Source organism: Heloderma suspectum, chromosome 4, assembly GCF_057233095.1.
Source record: "Heloderma suspectum isolate Gila_16-S chromosome 4, 16-S_ref, whole genome shotgun sequence".
In the NCBI taxonomy this organism is placed as follows: Eukaryota; Metazoa; Chordata; class Lepidosauria; order Squamata; family Helodermatidae; genus Heloderma; species Heloderma suspectum.
In genome coordinates this window covers 291606871-291629459 of record NC_139461.1, presented here as the reverse complement: position 1 = coordinate 291629459, position 22589 = coordinate 291606871, and positions in this window count along the sequence as shown.

Genomic DNA, 22589 nt, shown 5'->3' with positions numbered 1-22589 from the left:
ATGGCAGCTTGTTATTTTACATAAATGCCTTTTATGCAAATAGTGGCCATAAACAGCCCTTTATGCAAGATTACAGGTGTAAATGGAGAATTTACACCTGTAATCTTGCATAAATGGCCGCTTAACAGCTGCCATTTGTGTAAAAGGCCCTTTATGGAATAGAACAAGCCTCCATTTTTACACAAAATGTCAGCTTCCTGAGGGATCTTCCAGCTGCATGCAGGCAGGGGCAGGCAGCTGGCAGGGGTCCGGCGAACAGTGCATGAGGGAGACTTGAGTGAATCTGTCCATCTCTAGTCTTAACTTCAGCAAGCTCAGATTATGTGGCTGCTCTGACCATTATCGAGAACCTCTTCATTTGGATGCTAAAATAAACTCAATGGTATTCGAGATGTTTAAGTCTTCATAGAACTGACTCTAACATCTGTAATCTTTTGTGCTCTGTCTATGGAGCAGATTCTTGGAATTTAGCAACAATTGTGAGTTTCCAATCCCTTCCAAACAGCTGTGGTATAAACAGGGGTGAATGGGTTCCACCCCCCGTCTGGGTTCTCCAGGCACCTGCCCAGCCCCTGCCCCTGCTCATGCATCCCCAGACCCTTGCTTGAGCTCCTGCTGCCTGCACTTACACAGGGCCTGTCCACCTCCACCATGATAACCATGTTTTGAAAAAATATGGTGATTGCAATAGTGTGCATGTAGACTTATACACAAATGGCACAGTGAATCTTACCTATATGGCTCAGGTAAGTGTGGGCGAGATGTCGAGGGGGGACAGGGGCTTGGTGGGAGCAGTTCCAGGATGCAGGTAGTCTGCCAGAATCCTGGACTGAGATGGGCGCCCATGCCATCCCTAGGTGTAAGGTAGTGTGATCCTCCTAATGGAAAATATGCCTCCTTCTCTTGGATGTACAGATTAATGAGCCCTTGGAAATAACAAATGCGGTCAATAATAATCATGAGTACTGGCAAAGTTAACACAGTTGATGAGAATAAGAGAAGGATCCATGCAACTCAATACCTTTTGCAAATGCTTGTGTATTAATTTCTAGAATACTAACTTCCAATTCAGCATTACTATGGAGCATTCACGCCTGTAATGTTGCATATGTTCCCTTTATGGCCACCAAGTGTGCAACATCACCTACCCGGAAGCACCCCAACTGCCATTGTTGTGTAACATGGCAGCTTGCTAGGGAGGATGGGCAGCCCTGCAGCCTTGTCAGGTGCTCACTGGTGAGCTAGTGAGCAGGGGTGTGAAGCAGCTCGGCAAGCACCCGACAAAGCCGGGCGAGTGAGAGTCCATCTACCCCTAATCATAATCCAGTCCTCCAAAAGCTCTTGTGAGGGGACTAACAGAAGAAGGCTTCCCAGACACAGAGCTACACTTGCAGGAAGGTTAGGATTGGATCACATCCTAAATCAGGGATGGGGAACCTGTTCTAGGGATAATGAGAGTTGAAATCCAACAATATCTGGAGGGCCATAGGTTTCCCATCCCTGGCTTTAGGTGGGTCTGGATTTTGTGAAACCCTGTGTGCATTTCATGGATTGTGTGATGTCATTCATTCCCGCATCTGTTCACAGACAGATTCAATTTCCCCCCTACACCCATTATGCGGAAAAATACACAAATAATTCCATAAGAGGTTTCGCAACAATTTATGCAATTTATGTTAGTATTTTGTAGTACATTAGAATGATCTCCCCCATCCCATTCAACTTTTCCCTGTGTATATTTTCCAGGATGGCATATGTCTCAGCAGAAATGTGCATATTTTCCTAAGAATAAATTTGCATAAATTTTGGGAAAGTTAAAAAAAAAAGAAAAGTTCCAAAAGTTCACAGACTCTGCATGGCCTGTGAAGGCAGGTCCATAGCAGATTCTGAAGGTCAGATTCTTAGTAATCCAAACACATTTTAGTCCATCTCAAATTTATCCAGCATCTCTACCTGGCCTTAATGATCAAATGAAATTTATTTATTTATTTATTTATTTATTTATTTATTATTAAAATTTATATACCACCTAATCTACTAAAAAGCCATCAAGGCAGTATACAACCATTTAAAAAACATCTCTTAAAACAATAGAAACAAGAATGTTAAAAACAGTAAAAACATTTAAACATTGAAAATATATATATTAAAAGGCTAAATTGAAGAGATGAGCCTTTACACCCTTAAAAGCCAAGAGGGGGCAATCTTAGTTCATGTGGAAGCATGTTCAATAGTTTCAGGGCAACACAGGAGAAAGCCCTTTCTTGTCTGCCTGATATATGGACCTCTAGAGGTAATTGTGACCTCAAAAGGACCACTCCTGCAGATCTTAGTGCAGGTTCAAAGCAACACAGGTGGTCCCTTAGGTGGCCAGGTCTCAAGGTGATTAGTGCTTTAAAGGTTAAAACCAACATCTTAAATTGCACCCAGAAATCAATTGGCAACCAGTGGAGGTCTTTCATGATGGTATGGTCATGCTTCCATGCACCAGTTAGCAGCCTAGCTGCTGCATTTTACACCAGTTAAAGCTTCCGGATGCTTTTCTGGGGTGACCCCATGTACAGCACATTGAAATAGTCTAAATGTGATATAACCGAGCCATGAGTAACTGAGATTCAAGTGGTTCCAAGTCAGACCAATTCAGACCAACTACCTAGGGAGGTAATGGGTTCTCCCACACTGGAGGCATTCAAGACGAGGCTGGACAGCCACCTGTCAGGGATGCTCTGACTTGGATTCCTGCATTGAGCAGGGGGTTGGATTCGAGTGCCTTGTAGGCCCCTTCCAACCCTACTATTCTATGATTCTAAGGTTCACCACTGCTGTACCAAGAGTAATTGAGCAAATACAATCCTTGCCACCACCTGAAGGTCCAGGGACAGTGTAGGATCAATGAGCACTCCAAAATGATGGACCTGAGACATCAGGGAGAGCACAACCACTTCCAGAATAGGTAGAATCCCAATCACCATGACAGGCTTTCTGCTGAGTAATACTACCATCTTGTCTGGGTTTCACCTCCAAGGCTAATGGCCATGGAGCTGAACAACAATCCCCAAAGACCACCTTCTGAACATGACATGACAGAAAGGACCAGAACCACTGTAAAACAGCACATCTGAGCCCTGCCAGAAAGTCCAGAAAGATACCATGGTTGATAGTACTGAAAGCCATCAAGAGGGCCAAGAGAACTAATAGGGTCATGCTCACCCCATCAAGTTCCTGATGTAGGTCATTCACCAAGGTGACCAAAGCAGCCTCAGTCAGTCCCATATCCTGGCTGTAACTGAAATGGGTCCAGATAATCAGTTTCATCCAGAATTATCAGTTTCATCTAAATCAGATAATCAGTTTCATCTAAATTATCAAGGGTTCACTTTGTTCTTAATTTATGGGATACTTTGAAGGCTGCAAGATTAAAACTTTTAATCAACTAAAAGGTGCCCTATTTAATTAGGCAACAACTTTTAAAATATACATTATTTGTAATTAAAGTGCTTATAAAACCTGCACCTTCTTCTGAGTAGACGTGCATATGATTGCACAGTAAAAGACAAATTCCCCCTTCTCTCACACACAGGAGGGAATACCTCGCTGAAGGGGAATACCTCACCTGCTATGGCACATGTGAATTATCTAAAAAAAAACAAATCTGTCTCTTAGTTCAGAATATTGTTTTTATCCATATGCAAATGTCATGAATAGATGCATGGATTAATTGACTCACACATGTACGGTTCATGAATTAAAATGTCTTTAATCAGGTCACAGCCCTAAAGACCTTCCTTCATGGTTTCAAAACGTGCTGTACATTTCAATGCAATGGAAAACACGGAGGAAAAGATGTTTCCAAAAGGCTGAATATAACAATATTTCCTAATGAAAAATGGGTCAGTGGTTTTCCGTAATGCTCTTTATGTCAAACTAATAACCTCATTAACAATCCAAGCTAGAAGTAAGTATCTGCTGCTTCTGAAGTCTTAAATCTTGAAAGACTGGAGAAGGTCAAATATTTTCCAAACTGTATCTCTTCTCTTCATTATGATTATCACCACAGATATGTGGTAGCTCAGACACACTGATTGGGCTTCTGTGAATAATATTTTCTCCTCCATAACAGCAACAGCAGGAGAGGAGCAATGGCCAGCATCCTTGAACTAGAAGTCCACATATGTTAAATCTTCCACTCCTGTTATTTCTATTAATGGGTTATCTCACCAGGTTCTTTTTAATTTGCACCAGATACCCCATTGCTTTTCTGCATAAAATGACAGTACTGTTTTATAGCACTCCACACTGGCTGTTATGCATTTCATATAATTTCTCCAATGGCCTTTATGTTATACACACACGTATGCACACACACACGCACACGCACTGCAAAAAATAGACCTCACATGGAGCTCAATGCTGAGAAATGGTTGCAAGATCAGAGTGGTCTTCTAATCTATTTTTTTCTCAACATAGATGTAGGTTAATACAATGAAGAAAGAAAAGCATAAAAGGATTGTTCTCCACAGGATCTGAGAGATTGCAGCTTTCACAGACTTCGAAGATAAGAAACAAGGACCAACCCAGGATTCAGTATTTTAATTTTTGAAGTATGGGAATTTACCCCGAAAGATTAACATTCAAGTCTAATCCCAGAGGCTGCTCTGAACATCTTTTTTAATGTGGTTTTCATTACATTTTATTTACTGCTCTCACACAGCAGATCATTTAACGCAGAGATTGCATTCATATGAACTAACCGTTAAAATCAGAAAATGGCTCAGGAGCATGTGATCAAATTTAAACTCGTTTGAATGGAGCACTCTTGAATATTTTTCAATTAACATTTTTACAGAGTGCGGTGACAAACAGCGTGAAGCAAATGATTTGCCCTATAATGCAATCTCTACCTGCCCCCCCAATCACTGACAGGATGGCCACTTACTCATTACCAAAACAGAGGAAATGCATTACCAACAAAGATGACAAAAGAGGACACAGATTTGAATAAACTTTGCATATGCTAATTTCAATGTATAGATGAAAATTTGGAAATAATGACTATAATTTAAATGGAAATACAGTACTCTCACCAGAGAAGGGTTGGGCAAACTCCTCCTAGGGATGGCAGAGAAATTCTGAGGATTTCCCCACGAATCTCGGTGAGGCCGAATGCCAACGCATTCAGCCCCCCGAAATTGGCGGTGAAATTCCCCGCCACCCCCCTGCCACCCCCCGCCACCCCCCGGGATGGGACTTACCTCCTGCAAATGTCCCTCTCGGCGGCGGGTCCCAGCGGCGTTTTGGAGGCATTTCGGCGGGGACGGGGGCAGCGGCCGGTCTTCCGACCGGCTGCCACCGCCGCCATTACAAAATAAAGTAAAAAAAAAAAAAACCATGATAGGCTACGTAACGATTAATGTAGCCTATCACGGCTAGATTTCCAAAGTCAGCTGTGATAGGCTACGTTAATTGTCACGTAGCCTATCACGGGTGACTTTGGGGGGGAGAAGCGCGTACGCAAATGGCGGAGGCCCATGGGCGCCGCCATTTGCGTTCCTTATTTTGGCACGTCTAGTCTACGTAAAGATTTATGTAGGCTACGGCGAAAATAAGGGGAACGGAAATAGCGTAGCATCTATGCTATTTGCGTTCCCCTTATTTTTGCCATAGTCTATGTAAATGTTTACGTAGACTAGATGTGCCAAAATAAGGAATGTAAATGCGTATGTGCGGTTGTTGTTGTTTTTTCACTCAGCCGTGATAGGCTATGTAAACATTTGCGTAGCTTATCACGGTATTTTTTTAAAATCTAGCCATGATAGGCTACGTAAATGTTTACGTAGCCTATCACGTTTTTTTTATTTATTTATTTTTACTGGAAATGGCGGTGGCAGCCATAGTCTTTTCGCTGTAGTCTACATAAATCTTTACATAGACTAGACGTGCCAAAATAAGGAATGCAAATGGCGGTGCCCATGGGCTGCCGCCATTTGCGTACGGGCTTTTTTTTCCCCCAAAGTCACCCGTGATAGGCTACGTGACGATTAACGTCGCCTATCACAGCTGACTTTGGAAATCTAGCTGTGATAGGCTACATTAATCATTACGTAGCCTATCACGGGTTTTTCTTTTGTTTTTTCACTTTTTGTTTCGCGGCCGGGGAGACGGGGCGCTTCTCCCCGGCCTGAATTTCGGCCATGCGAGGTGGGACACCTCCCCCCCTTGCCTGAACTTTGGGGGTAGAAGCGAAGCGCCTCCCCCCCACTGTAAAGCCAAGCTGCGAAAAGGTAAGTGACTTTCATACATCCCTATAGACTGTGAACTGTTCGGGTGCCACTCACCAGACTCCCAGCACTTGCCCAACCCTGGAGGGAGTGCAGGGCAAGCCAGGAGCCAGACGGTCTGCAGGCTCCTGGCGAGAGCTCATGGTTTCCTGCTTTTTGACAGCTGCCATTTTGTGCAAAACCGGAGATATAGGGATGTCAGAGAATTCTGCGACGGATCTCGGTGAGTCCGAATGCCAGTGCATTTGGCCCCCCGAAATCCATCGTAGAACGTCCTGCCACCCCCCTGCCCCCCGCTGATCCCCCCCGGGATGAGACTTACCTGGGGCAGATGTTTTGGACGGCGCCGACTCCAGCGGCAGCTTCAGCAGTGGCAACAGCGGCAGCTGGTCTTCCGACCGGCTGCCGCCGCTGCCATTTGCAGTATGTGTTTTTTTCTTCTTTTTTTCCCCATAGATGTGATAGGCTACGTAAAGACTTACGTAGCCTATCATGTCCAGGTAAAAAAACACACAAAAAAGTGTACGCAAATGGTGGCAGCTACAGCCGCCGCTATTTGCATTCCTTATTTTTCACCATCTTAGTCTACATCAATATTTACATAGACGAAGACGAAGAAAAGAAAGGGGAACGCAAATAGCGCCCACTACACTATTTGCATTCCCTGTAGGGATGTCACAGAATTCCTCCACGGATCTCGGTGAGGCCGAATGCCAGTGCATTCGGCCCCCCGAAATCTGTGGCAGAACGGCCTGCCCCCTGCCCCCCCTGCGGATCCCCCCTGGGACGAGACTTACCTGGGGCAGATGTTCCGGGCGGCAGCAGCTTCAGCGGTGGCTACGGCGACAGCGGCGGTGGCGGCTGGTCTTCCAACCGGGTGCCACTATGGATCTCCGAAAGTCACTTACCTGTTCATGGATTATGTTGATGGGGGGGGAGGCATTCCGTCCCTCCCCCCGGAATCCTCGCTGGGGGGGAGGCACTCCATGCCTCCCCCCCGGAATCCTCCACAGCTGGCTGTGCTCTGCAGCAGTTTCACGGAGCAGCCAGCCAGGCCCGGCCAGGCCAGAGCTGTCCGCAGCTGGATTTCCGGCCGCGGAGGGCTCTGGGTAAAAAAAAAAAAATCAAGGGGAATGCAAATAGCGTAGCGGGCGCTATTTGCATCCCTTTTTGATTCCCCATTTTAGCCTAAGTAAATATTTACGTAGGCTAAAATGGGGAATCAAAAAGGATGCAAATAGCACTGGCTACACTATTTGTGTTCCCCTTGATTTTCGCCGTCATAGTCTACATAAATATTTACGTAGATTAAGATGGCCAAAAATAAGGAATGCAAATGGCGGCGGCCGTAGCCGCTGCCATTTGTGTACACATTTTTTTTTAACCCACCCAGCCATGATAGACTACGTAAAGATTTACGTAGCCTATCACGTCGTGCTTTTTTAAAAAAACCTAATCATGATAGGCTACGTAAATCTTTACGTAGCCTATCACGTCTTTCTTTCTTTTTCTTTCTTTCTTTCTTTCTTTTTTACCAGAGTGGAAATAGCGGTGGCAGCAGCCGATCGGAAGACCGGTCGCCGCCGCCACCAAAGCCGCCACCGAAGCCGCCGCCGGAGCCGCCACCGGAGCTGCCGCCGGAGCCGCCGCCGGAGCCGCCGCCACCCGGAAGATCCTCCCCAGGTGAGTCTCATCCTGGGGGGGATCCACAGGGGGGGCAGGCCGTTCCGCCATGGAGTTCGGGGGGCTGAATGCACTGGCATTCAACCTCACTGTGATCCGTGGCAGAATTTTCTGCCATCCCTAGCTACCACCACCGCCATTGGCAGTCTGGAGGTTTTGTTTTGTTGTGTTTTTTTTACAGAGACGTGATAGGCTACATAAAGATTTACGTAGCCTACCATGGCTTGGTTAAAAAAAAAACGCGTATGCAAATGGCGGTGGCTACAGCTGCTGACATTTGCGTTCCTTATTTTTCGCCGTTTTAGTCTATGTAGGCTAAAACGGCAAATCAAAAAGGGATGCAAATAGCGCCCACTACGCTATTTGCATTCCCCTTTATTTTTGCCGTAATAGTCTACGTAGACTACGTATTTACGTAGACTAAGACGGCGAAAAATAAGGAATGCAAATGGCGGCGGCCATAGCCGCCGCCATTTGCGTACAAAGTTTTTTTGGGGGGGGTTACCCAGAGCCCTCCGTGGACGGAAATCCGGCTGCGGACGGCCCTGTCCTGGGCCTGGCCGGCTGCTCCGCAGAGCTGCTGCGGAGCACAGCTGGCCATCGAGTATTCCGGGGGGGAGGACCGGATCACCTCCCCCCGACGAGGATTCTAGGGGGAGGGACGGAACCCCTCCCCCCCACCATGAACAGAATCTGCGAAAACGTAAGTGACTTTCGTATATCCCTACGTAGGTAGAGGTAATTACAGAAATGGCCAGTTGCACAAAATCATGGCTGCAAATAGCACAATTTGTACAAAATTGCAGGTGTAATGGTCTAATTAGATGGCAGCTTGTGAAAAAGCGGGAAACTGCAAGCTTGCCTGACTGAGCATGCATCCACTTGGGCAAGCTCAGGGATCCGTGAGCTGACATCTGGAGGTCCAAGTTAATGAAAATTCACCGAGCTCCACTCCCAAACTGGATTCTCCTGACATCCCTACACCAGAGTAGAGATTACTGTGACTAGGTGACCTCTGTGCCTGTGTGCAACCCTATCCCCCAAATAGGTCAAGCACCTTGGATAGATCAATCAGGGTTCTGGATGGTTCTGACTGAAACCCAGAATGGATTTCTATCCCCACTAAAATCAGAGCCACCAGCCTCCACTGCCATAAATTATATGGTGATGTTGTTGGTAGTGGTTCTTCTGCCCTGAATAGCAGTGTTCAACAAGTTTTAGATTGGATCGCAGTCTCCAAGGAATGATCAGATACAGCGTTCGAGGGTGTTTAGTGATTTAGCTTTCTCACTAAAGGCCCAATTGGTCTCTGTAACACAGATATCACCTTTCACCAATTTCAGCTAGTGAATCAACAAGAGCCCATTCTGGACAGAGGCAACCTTGCCACAATTACCCACATGCTGCTAACCTTTCGATTAGACTACTGTAATGGTCCTGTACATGGGGCTGCCTGTGAGAACTTTCTGGAAACTGCATCTAATTAAAATATATATAGCTGTGAGATGGTTAACTGGGTCTGGGTCTGGGCATTGAAGACTTTAAAAAGTTGCACTGGCTCCTGGTGCATTTTCTGGGCACAACTGAAAGTACTAGTGTTGTCCTTGAAAGCTCTTCATAGGCATGGCATGGTACCAGGATATTTGAAGGATTGCCTGCTGTCTTATTTTATCTCCAAATAACTGCAAATGCAAATTTGTCCTGGAAAACTTAAATAAATAAATAAATAAATAAATAAAATGAACAGCTACAAGAAGAATGAATTTCATTTTTCTTTCTTTTTTTATTGTCTTACCGGCTCCTTCCCTATCCCCCCCCACACACACACACACACCTCATCCAGCATATTATCATTCCTATATATACAGTCAGGGCCAGAAATATTGGAACAAGGATAACTGTTTTAGCAGTTGGCCTCCATACACTACCACATTGAAGTTGAAAGGAAAGGAAACACACCCAGATGGGAGCAAAGTCAGGACTTTCAGCTCTAATTCAAGGGGTTTGACAAAAGTGGGGCACTAACCATTCAGGAAGGACAGCCAGTGGCATACACACACACCCTTCGTTGGTGGCTCATAAGCGAATTGCTGACAAGCAGCTGCATGGCCAGGTGTGGCCTGTTTCCTGGGTACCCCATGACCAATCAAGCAGAGAAAAGGCCTGGAGGTGGTTCTGAGTGTTACATCTGCATTTGGTAGCTGTTCACTGGAACTCCCAAAATGAGGTCCAAAGAGGTGTCCATGCGAGTGAAGGAGGCTATCATTAGGCTGAGGAAACAAAATAAACCCATCAGAGAGATAGCAAAAACAGTGGGAGTGGCCAACATGACAGTATGGAACATCCTGAAAAAGAAGGAATTAACTGGTCAGCTCAGCAACAGCAAAAGGCCTGGAAGACCACGGAAGACAGCTAAAGTGGATGACCGCAGAATTCTGCTCATGGTGAAGAGGAACCCTTTCACAACATCTAACCAGGTCAAGAATGCTCTTAAGGAGGTAGGCATGTAATTGTCAACATCTACAGTCAAGAGACGGCTTTGTGAATGTAAATACAGAAGCTTCACAACAAGGTGCAAACTGCTGGTAACGCTCAAGAACAGAAAGGCCAGACTAGCCTTTGCCAGCAAACACCTAAAAAAGCCTGCTCAGTTCTGGAATAAGATTCTTTGGACTGATGAAACCAAGATGAACTTGTACCAGAATGATGGGAAGAGAAAAGTATGGAGAAGGAAAGGAACAGCTCATGATCCAAACCATACCACATCATCTGTCAAACATGGTGGAGGCAGTGTTATGGCATGGGCATGTATGGCTGCCAATGGAACTGGGTCACTGGTGTTTATTGATGACCTGACTGCTGATAAAAGCAGCAGGATGATGAATTCTGAAGTATATAGGGCTATACTTTCTGCTCACATTCAGCCGAATGCTGCCAAACTGATCATAGAATCATAGAATCATAGAATAGTAGGGTTGGAAGGGGCCTACAAGGCCATCGAGTCCAACCCCCTGCTCAATGCAGGAATCCAAGTCAGAGCATCCCTGACAAATGGCTGTCCAGCCTCGTCTTGAAGGCCTCCAGTGTGGGAAAGCCCACCACCTCCCCAGGTAATATGTTCCATTGTCGTATTGCTCTTACAGTCAGGAAGTTTTTCCTGATGTTCAGCCGGAATCTGGCTTCCTGTAACTTGAGCCCATTATTCCGTGTCCTGCACTCTGGGATGATCAAGAAGAGATCCTGGCCTTCTTCTCTGTGACAACCTTTCAAGTACTTGAAGAGTGCTATCATATCTCCCCTCAGTCTTCTCTTCTCAAGGCTAAACATGCCCAGTTCTTTCAGTCTCTCTTCATAGGGCTTTGTTTCCAGTCCCCTGATCATCTTTGTTGCCCTCCTCTGAACCCTCTCCAGTTTGTCTGCAATGCATCCTTCTTCAAGTGTGGTGCCCAGAACTGGACACAGTACTCCAGATGAGGCCTAACCAGTGCTGAGTAGAGGGGAACTAGTACTTCCCAGGATTTGGAAGCGATGCTTCTATGAATGCAGCCCAAAAGAGCATTGGCCTTTTTTGCAGCCACATCACATTGTTGGCTCATATTCAGCTTGTGATCGACAACAATTCCAAGGATGCCACTTCATATTGCAGATGGATAATGACCCAGAACATACAGCAAAAGCTACCCCAGAGTTTCTCCAGGCAAAAAAGTGGGATGTTCTTCAATGGCCAAGTCAGTCACCTGATCTCAACCCAATAGAGCATGCTTTTCACTTACTGAAGACAAGACTGAAGGAAGAAAGACCCACAAACAAGCAGCAGCTGAAGGCAGCTGCAGTAAAGGCCTGGCAAAGCATCTTGAGGGAGGAAACTGAGCATTTGGTCATGTCCATGGGTTCCAGACTTCAGGCAGTCATTGACTGCAAAGGATCTTCATCCAGGTATTAAAGGCGACCCTTAAGTTTGAAATGATGTTGGTTTGTTCCATTATTTATGAGCCACCAATGATGGGTGTGTGTGCATACCACTGGCTGTCCTTCCTGAATGGTTAGTGCCCCACTTTTGTCACCCCCCTTGAATTACAGCTGAAAGTCCTGACTTCGCTCCCATCTGGGTGTGTTTCCTTTCAACTTCAATGTGGTGGTGTACAGAGGCCAACTGCCAAAACATTTATCCTTGGTCCAATATTCTTTATATTCTGAAGGAAACTCTTTCATTTGGTTTTGGTTTTTAATGTTGCTGAATTTGAATTCTCTCAGCTCTTAATGTCTTTTTAAAGCCACATTCACTTACCAGAAGAAGAAAAAATGCACTCTGTCTTCTGATAAAGTGTTTGGAGGAAAATGTTGTTTCTGATGTGTTTATGCAGAACCCCTGCCCTCCCCCAACCAAACTCTTGTGACCACAATGAAAAATATTTCATTGGCCCAGGTCGGTTTGATAAGATTAAATCATTCATATTATACACACACACACACACACGTGTGTGTGTAATAGAAAACACAGATGTATTCAGTGGTGTAGTGGTAAATTTGGAAATGTAGGAGCTCAGTGTGACAGTCTCCAAGGGCAGTCCAAAAATTTCAGGCTGCTGTGTCAATTAGGGATGTACGAAAGTCACTTACCTTTTGCGGATTATGTTGATGGTGGGGGGGAGGTGCTCCGTCCCTCCCCCTGGAATCCTGGATGGGGGGAGGCGCTCCGTTCCTCCCCCCCGGAATCCTGGCCGGCCGGCTGTGCTCTGCAGGGATTCTGCGGAGCCGCCAGCCGGCTCCGCCAGGAGCCGGACATCCGGCCACTGGCTAGCAGGGACGCAAATGGTGGCAGCCGTAGCCGCCGCCGTTTGCGTCCCTGCAGTCAGCCGTGATAGGCTACATAAATGTTTACGTAGCCTATCACGTCTGACTTTTTTAAAAAAAACGCGCGTACGCAAATGGCGGCGGCCGCGGCCATTTGCATTCCTTATTTTGGCACGTCTTAGTCTACGTCAAGATTTACATAGACTAAGACGGCGAAAATAAGGGGAACGCAAATAGCGTAGTGGACGCTATTTGTGTTCCCCTTATTTTCGCCGTCTTAGTCTACGTAAATCTTGATGTAGACTAAGACGTGCCAAAATAAGGAATGCAAATGGCGGTGGCTGTGGCATTTGCATACGCGCTGTGTTTTTTTTAAAAAAAAGTCAGACGTGATAGGCTACGTGAAAATTTACGTAGCCTATCACTTTTTTTTTTAAACCTAGTCGTGATAGGCTACGTAAGTCTTTACGTAGCCTATCACGTCTTTTTTTTTCTTTTCTTTTCTTTTAAACTGGAAATGGCGGCCATCAGGAAGATCCAACCCAGGTAAGTCTCGTCCCGGGGGGGCGGGGGGCAGACCGTTCCGCCACCGATTTCGGGGGGCCGAATGCGCTGGCATTCAACCTCCCTGAGATCCGTGGCAGAATTCTCTGACATCCCTAGTGTCGATCCATATCAACAAACAAGTTCTAGGAGTTTTCATCTCCACCAGTCCAGGAGTACGTCTTTGGTAAAGCAAATAGGTCTTAATTGCCCATTCCAGACCAAGTCATCCCACATACTTTGCATTTCAACATGGAACAATATATTGTTGCTTGGAAAATTCATTCTCTCCACAGCCACAGTGAGGATCACAGCTAGGGATGTGTGAAACCCCCTTACCTGGCATCCACGGGGACCGCAGGGGGAGCAATCTGTCCCTCCCCCCCCGGAATCCTCACCGGCCGGCTCTGCTCTGCAGCAAGTCCGTGGAGCCACTGACCAGCTCCAAAGTGCCAGTGATACAGCTGCCATTGCCATATCACTGGCTGAGCAGATTGACTGCAGTGCAGCCGCAAATGGCATCCAGGACAGCATTTGCGGCCGTAAAGGCCTTAGTTTAAGGTAAATGCAGCCATTTACAGCTGCATTTACCTTAAACTAAAACCTTTACGGCCATAAATGGCATCCCAGACACCATTTGCCGCAGCAGTCAATCCGACCAGCCAGCAATACGGCAATGGCAGCCGTATTGCTGGCACTTTTGAATCTGGCCTCACTGGGGTCTGTGGAGGATTTCTCCCCCATCCCTAATCACAGCTAAGCTCAGAGGGAAAAGGGAATTCTGAGGGGATAGCAGATGACATCAGACTTCCTGCTAATGAAAAAGTGCTGGAGTTGCATCCCTGCAAGCCCTGTCTCCACTAAAACAGTGGATGTATTTTAGAATGCCATGGCGGGGGGGTGGGGGGGCTTGCAAAACAATAGCATTTTGAGGTTTGTTTTTTTACATTTTAAAATATGTTTTGAAATGTGCGTTAGAGCAACAATATATGGGTGTTCTTTTGAAAACAGTAGAATGTAAGATTAAGAAGGCAGACAGTCATTGTTTAATGAAAACTGTGCTGGAAATAAATTATTTGTTCCAATATTGTGCAGTGGACATTGGGCCAGTTTGCATGATCAAAGTAAGCCATCGTGGCTTGTTGTGAGCTGTGGTGGGTGCTGGCGCATGCTGGGCATGATTTGCATAATCACCAGCCAACCGCAACTTAGCTTGTCATCCAGACTCAGACGGTATGGCTTGTTTAAGCCACAGGGCTTGTTTTGATTATGTGAACTAGGTCAGTGTGTTGTGTTTGAGGTTGAAATCCAAGTTCAAATCTTTGCTGAAGCATGAAGTTTGTCACAAGCTAGCCTAGTCTACTCTGAAAAGAAATGTACAGAAGTGTGATGTCATCTCTTTTCTGGCTCTGTGAAAGCAGCGTGTTCGTTCGGTTAGGATTTTTTTTAATATCACTCAACAGTTTATGTTTTTAGTAATAGTAGCTGTAACTTTGTCAAACTGCAAAAGCATAGTGCTTGTTGGGAAACGAGCTACCAAGTGATGGGGTGATCCCTGTCCCTCCGAGGGTTTTTAGCCCCTTCTTAACACCAGAGGACTGGGCTTGGAACCACTCCAGGTCTCAACTCTTGGACCTAGGAACCCCAGTTCATCATAGGGGAGGGTTGAGGACTGACAACCCTTCTCACCTTCAAAACATTAATTAATTACTTCCCTGAGTCCAATACTTCCTTTGATGCTTTCTGGCTATCTTCTTTCATTATGTTAGTCACTCTCTTCCCCTTCTTCCAGGTTCTCACAGGATTATATAGCTGAAACTTTATTTCCTGCTCTTTGGACTTCTCTGCTTTCACAGCCTCATCTTTATCTGCCTCAGCTGTGCTTGATTTCAGCTTCCATGAGCAAGAACCCAAGTCAAATCACTCTCTTTCTTGAGATCATTATGAAATTATTTTCCAAAACAGATAAGAAAAACAATTCTTTTCTTTCTGAACCCAGTTCTGAAATGCAGAACCTATAGAAATGCACCAGGAGTGCAATCATAGAATAATAGAATAGTAGGGTTGGAAGGGGCCTGTAAAACCATCGAGTCAAGTCCAACCCCCTGCTCAGTGTAGGAATCCAAGTCAAAACATCATCTTGAATGCCTCCAGTGTGGGAGAGCCTACTTCCTCCCTAGGGAATTGGTTGCATTGTCGTATTGTTCTAATCGTCAGGAAGTTTTTCCTGATGTTCAGACGGAATCTGGCTTCCTGTAACTTGAGCCCATTCTTCCGTGTCCTGCATTCTGGGATGATTGAAGAGAGATCCTGGCCATCCTGTCTGTGACAACTTTTCAAGTACTTGAAGAGCACTATCATATCACCCCTCAGCCTTCTCTTCTCAAGGCTAAACATGCCCAGTTCTTTCAGTCTCTCCTCATAGGGCTGTGTTTCCAGTCCCCTGATCATCTTTGTTGCCCTCCTCTGAATCCTCTGCAGTTTGTCTTAAAGGGTGGTGCCCAGAACTGGACACGGTACTCCAGATGAGGCCTAACCAGTGCTGAGTAGAGGGGAACTAGTACTTCCCAGGATTTGGAAACTATACTTCTATTAATGCAGCCCAAAAGAGCATTGGCCTGTTTTGCAGCCACATCACATTGTTGGCTCATATTCAGCTTGTGATCGACAACAATTCCAAGATCCCTCTCGCTTGTGTTAGATAAAAAGTCCTTGCTTTCGGTTTAGAAGAAAAGAATGCCAGGCAGGCAGCAGTGGATCCAAAACTATTTTATTCAACGTTTTGCAAAACGGGTGCAGAGCAGTCTGGACCCCGAGACACGTGTGCAAAAGCCCTTTATATCATATTGCTTCTATTGTTCTTACCAGTAACCATTGAAACAGTTAGTACATCGGCTCACTAAGTCAATATCCAATAAACAGTCACTATCAGCTTACCAAGCTGTTAGTCATGAGCGTGTCAGTATGATTCCCTTTTTGCTCCGCCTATATTTTCCCGCCACTCGGGCTCTTACGTAACTTGAGACGCCAATGGTTATGGAGTCTCCTTTTTTCTAACAATTCCCTCCTTTAAGTCTTTATTCACCTCTTAAAGCATTTAAAACAGAGTTTCTTTATCAGTACAATAAAGCAAGAGCATCTGTTTTGACAGAGCGGTTTCACTTAACCGCTGGGATAAGCCTCTAGCTCAGGGGATAATGCAACAACCAAATAACACTAAAACTCCTATCATCACTACAAGCAAAATAAGGATTGAGGCTGCTAGGTGTTTCCATTTTCCAAACCATCTCTCTAACCAGGCAGTCACGGGGTTGTTAATCCCTGAATTCTCGGCTAATTCTTCAGACAAGGCAGTGAGGCCCTGCAAAGCCCTTGTTACCATGCCATCTGGGGCAGTGTTGTTAGGGATGAAGGTGCAACACCGTCCACCTAGCATGACACAAACCCCTCCTTTTTCTGCTAACATCATATCAAGAACACGCCGATTTTCCCAAGCCATTTGGCTGGTGGCATCTAGCTGCTCAGCCAATCCTTTTACAGCATCTCGAGTATAGTTTATAAACCTCTGTTGATTATAATAAACGTAATTAATCCAATCTACATTTTTGTTAATGGTCACCCACCAAAACAGGGTAGATTCAAATCCTACAGAAATTTGATTTCTTCCTTTGAACTCATCTGGCACTCCCCTTGGTACTCCTATGGAGTTAATATATATTTGATCATCAAAAGGGGTTACTGATCGTTTCTGCCGGGGTTGGCCAGTCTTCTCTGCTGGATGGTATGCAATTGAAAAGGGGACTGCCAACTGAACTAACCCACAAGCTCCGGACCAATTGGAGGGCAATACCTCATACAACTCTAGACCACCACAATACCACCAGAGATCAGCTCGTGGGATTGAAAGGGAATTATTCCTAAAGCGGGTGGAATTAACACATCTTACTTTACTCGTCAGGTTCCCTATACGCCCCTCTGTGTCTGCAAGGTTTTGGTGTATGCATCCGGTATGGTTTCTTCTTTGCAGGAAGACTGTGGAAGGTCTGACACGATCCTTTGATTTGAGTGGGGGGTATAATTTATTGAGGGTTTGGCATTCCTTCTCTCCCCATGCATCAGGGTGTTGGAACAAATGGATCACGCAGGTGAGGAGGGAAGGAGTGTCCCATCCCAGTGGAAAGGGCAGCACCTTTGCTACAGATCTCCCTGTGGCACAAACAAAACAGTCAGACTTATTTAAAGACTTGGCTGTATACTTTATCCACTCTAACCACACATTATCAGTTTCCTCTGTTATTGGGATCCCTAACCTGGTTCTCCAGGGATGCCTCTCTTTCTCAGGGATCTGTACCAGAAGTGGTCTGAGGGGTGTTGGTGTGACATTTCGGGGTTTTATCTTAAAGCTGCCAAGCCCAAGTCCTTGAGGTATCACCATCCACGTTAATATTTCTTTAACTAACATTACCAACACCACCCACAATACTTGCTTCATATTACAAGTTTTTTGTAATTCGAACCCGAGCTTTTCCCAGATGTTGTGACTTGTATATTACAGGCGATTTTGGCTCCTGGATGGCTTCTTTGCCTGTGTCCTTGGCAGCTTCCGGAGGGGTGCCAGGGAGCAAAGGACCGTTGCTTGTGTCCTCCTGTTCTTTCCAGGTGACAGAAGGAAGCGAGGGTCGCTTAAATGGCTTTATCCGGCTGCAATGTGTCCATTTACTAGAACCCACAAGCTTTACACACGAGTGGCTGGTTGGTCCCACCAAATAAGGCCCCTCCCACCCTTCCTTTAAAGCTTCTTTATTCCACTTTTTCAGCAACACCTCATCTCCCGTCTGGAAGAGATGGATAGGTGCATCTAAAGGCAGTCTCTGAAACGGAACAGAATAAGCTCGTAGCTGTGAAAGAACAGACTGTAGAGAAGTCAACTGATCCCTTAGCATCTGATCACCCACCTCCCACTTGACTTCCTCCCTCCTTCCGCAGTGTACCTGAGGCGGGAACCCAAACATCAGTTCAAAGGGGGACAATTTTATGTCCTTTCTTGGCATCCTTCGAAGCTTCGTTAAAGCTATTGGCAGAGCCTCAACCCAAGTGAGCTTCAACCCTCGTTGGAGTTTGGTTAAAGTCTCCTTGAGGCTCCGATTGATTCTTTCAACCTGTCCACTTGCCTGGGGCCTCCAGGGGCAATGTAAATGCCACTCTACTCCCAGAGCTTGTGCCAGCCCCCGTGTAATAACTGAGGTGAAATGTGAGCCCTGATCGGACTCTATAACTTCGGGCAGGGAGAACCGGGGCACCACCTCCTGTAACAATTTAGCAACAACAGTTTTAGCTTGGCAGTTCCTACATGGAAACGCCTCTACCCATCCCGTCATTTGACATACTATTACAAGCAAATACCTGTAACCCCTACATGGTGGCATCTCAGCAAAATCAATCTGCACCCTCTGGAAAGGATAGTAGGCCCATGGTCGCCCTCCTTTTGGAGGAGGGGGTGCCCTGGGAGGGTTGGTTTTCTGGCAGACTTCACAGGTTGCGGCTAGTCGGTGGGCGCATACAGTTAAGCCAGGGGAGACAAACAGCCTCTTGCAATAGTCGATCATGGCTGATGCTCCAGGGTGTCCAAGAGAATGGTGAACTTGCTCTAGAACAACCCTCTGCAGGGTCTGTGGAAGAAGCAGTCTTCCATCTGTCATCTGGATCCATCCGTCATCGCAGGGACTTATTCTGTGTTCTTGTGCCATCCGTAACTCAGCAGGGGAGTATGTGGGGCGCTCTTTTCTTTTGGGTAGAATGAGGAATGTTCCTTGGTTTCCCTCTCTGGCTGCTCTTTTTGCGGCCTCATCTGCCTTCTGGTTTCCCTGTCTCCATTTTTCCTCTTTTTCTTTCCCATGGGCTCGGACGTGGACAACAGCTACTTGTGAGGGTAGCTAGAGGGCATCCAGAAGATCCACTATTAGGCTGCCATTAGCCACTGGAGATCTGTTTGCTGTAAGGAATCCCCCCTCTTTCCACAGTTGCCCATGAACATGCACAACAGCGAAGGCATTTTTGCTATCGGTATAAATATTTACTCGCTTTCCCTTGCTGGCTTGCAGGGCTCTTGTCAGGGCTACCAGTTCAGCGGATTGGGCGGAGAAATGAGGAGGCAGCCTTTCCTCGCACACACTCTCCTCTAGAGTAACGACGGCCGTGCCTGTGTAGCGCCTTCCATCCAGCATATAGCTAGATCCATCTACAAACAGATCTCTGGCTCCCTCTATTGGTTCATCCTCAAGGTCCGGTCGGCCTTTGGTGTCTAGGTCTAATACTTCAAGGCAGTCATGATCTGGGAGTCCTGATCCGTTTGTGCCCAGTAATGTTGGCAGTAGTGTGGCGATATTAAAGCTAGAGCAAGCCTTAAAAGTGAGGTTTTCATTTGTTAGTAAACCTATTTCATATCGGGAATGCCAGGCTGGGTTGAGAAATTTGCTTCCTCCTCCTGATCCCAAAATTTGTGGCACTCCATGCGGCACCCAAACTTCATTGGGTCCTCCCATTGTCATTTTCTTGGCTTCAGTACAGATCAGAGCTGTTGCCGCTACTGCCCTCAGGCAACTTGGCCATCCTCGTGCTACGACATCTAGGACCTTGGAATAATATCCCACTGGTCTCCAAGAGGGCCCTTTTCGCTGGCAAAGCACTCCCGAAGCTATGCCCTTATTTTCATGCACATAAAGTCTAAATGGCCGGCTGGGATTTCGTATGGCTAGAGCAGGTGGTGACACAAGAGCAGCTTTAAGACTGAGAAAAGACTTATTCATTTCCTTAGTCCATTTCCATTTATCCAGTCTATCTTTCTGCAGCGCCTCATACAGCGGCCGCGCTGTCTCCCCATAGTTTGCTATCCATAGTCGGCAGAATCCGGTCAACCCCAGGTAGGCCCTCAATTCGCGGGGGGACTTAGGGACAGGAGTGTCACGGATGACTTCAACTCTTTCTTGCCCTAGGCTCCGAGTCCCTTTATTTATGTGGTAGCCTAGGAATTTTACAGTTGGTTGGGCCAACTGTACTTTTTCTTTTGACACTTTATACCCCCCCACACTAGATAGTTGAGGAGGGAAACAGTCCCACTCAGGCACGCATTCTTGGCCTTGGCTGAAATCAGGAGGTCGTCACAGTACTGGAGGAGATGCACCTCTGAGTGCTGCTGGACCCAGGGTTCGAGATCCTTTTGGAGCTGCTGGCCAAAGACCACCGGTGAGAGATTCAGCCCCTGAGGGATGACTGTCCATGCTAATTGAACTTTTGACCCCCCCCCCGGGCTTTCCCATTCAAAGGCGAACAAAGGCCTTGAATCAGGGTGGAGGGGGATGCTGAAAAAGGCGTCTTTTAGGTCTATGACAGTGAACCAGGCGTGCTCTTCCGGAATTCCTACAAGGAGGGTGTGTGGGTTGGGGACCACAGGATGGGGGGCCTCGATCTGCTGATTAATGAGCCGGAGGTCTTGCACTAAGTGGTAGCCCTTGCCCCCCCTCCCCTTTTTGGCACAGCGATGATGGGCGTGTTATAGGGGGACATTATCTCAATGAGCCGGCCTTCTTCTCGGAGCTTTGTTATTACTGGTTGTAGGCCCTCCTTTCCTTGGTGGGAAAGGGGATACTGTTTCACATGAACAGGCCTTGCTCCCTCCTTGAGGGGAATTTTGTATGGTGCTGCCGACTTGGCACGAGAGGCCCCTCCAATCCTGGCCCAAGCTAGAGGGTTGACTCTGTTTTCTATTAGGCTCCAGTCCTCGGTGGCCTCTGGGGTGGATTCTTCTGCAACCTTCAAAAGGGCCATTTGGTAGTTACTACTCTGCTGTTTAGGGAGCCGTATCTCCATCCTTCCGTCAGGAGTAAAAGCAATCTCAATTTGGAGTTTAGTCAATAAGTCCCTTCCTAGCAATGCCACCGGACAGGAGGGGGTACAGACAAATGCATGTTCTAGGTGTGTTTTCCCAACCTTGGTGAACAGGGGACGAGAGAGGGGCACTTGGGTTGCCCTTCCCTCGACCCCCATTATGGTGGTGAACCCTCCACCTCCCGTTGGGGGCTCACTGAGGGGGAGGACGGACAGGGCGGCCCCTGTGTCCACAAGGGCTTTGTAGGAGCGGCCCCCAACCTTTATTTTGACCATGGGGTCCCGTCTTGCCTCAGAGACAGCTAAGAGGGGGCCGGGCCCCCATCTGTCCTAATCTCTTTCCTGTTCATACAGAACTCTCTGCGCTCCTCCCGTATTTTCCCCTCTCTCTTTCTGCTTCAAAGCCTCACAGTCACGCTTCCAGTGCCCCATTTTCTTACAAAAGGCACATTGATCTTTCCCCAGGGGAGATCCTTTCCTTCCCCCTTCCCTCCCCTTTCTAGCTCCCTCTTTGTCAGGTTTAAGAACTGCAGCAAGGAGCTTGGCCTGCCTCTTGTCTTTTTCTTTTCCTTCTTCTTCTTCTCGCCTCTCATAAACCTTTTGAGCTACTTCAACTAAAACTCCTAGGTCAGCTGCCAACCCTCCTTCAACTTTTTGCAACTTCTTTCTGATGTCCTGGCAGCTATTTCCCACGAACTGAGTTGTGAGGGTCCTTAAATTATTTGGATCATTCAAGCCAATGTCAGTATATTTAGCGAAGGCTTCCCTCAGCCTTTGGAGGAACACGGCAGGAGGTTCGTTTTTGTCTTGCTTTAGAGTCAGGAATTTTTGCAAATTGGGGGCCCTTCTCGCGGCTTGCTTCATGCCTGCTAAAATGAGTCGAAAATAGTCAGCATGTAAGCGTCTATGTGCTACTGTGGCCACCCCCCAATTGGGTCGCCCTGTGGGCAGAACCTCCGCCGTCTCCTCCTCAGTTGCCTGGGGATTTTCCTCCCTATACTTGGCTCGTGCCCCCGCAAGGATGGTTGGCTTTTGGCTGAGAAAACAGGTGTTCAATAGCATTTGTGTATTGTCCCATGTGGGGTTGTGAGTAAGCCTCACATTCTCCATCAGAGACAGGAGTGGCCCGGGATCCTCTTCAAAGGAGGGGTTAAATTGTTTCCAATTATACAAATCAGATGTTGTGAATGGGACATAAACAAACATCGTCCCTTGAGGATGTTGGGCGGTAGGGTCGGGGACTTCTCTGATGGGGAAGGTGAACTTCACCGGTGGTTGGGGGTCCTTTCACAGGTTGTAGTTAGGTCCCCCTTTTGCCTCTCTCTGTAGGACCTCCAATCTTTCCTCTAGGGAATATAGACGATCTTGGAGAATGTCCTGGCATTCAACTAGAGGGGTGGGGTCCTC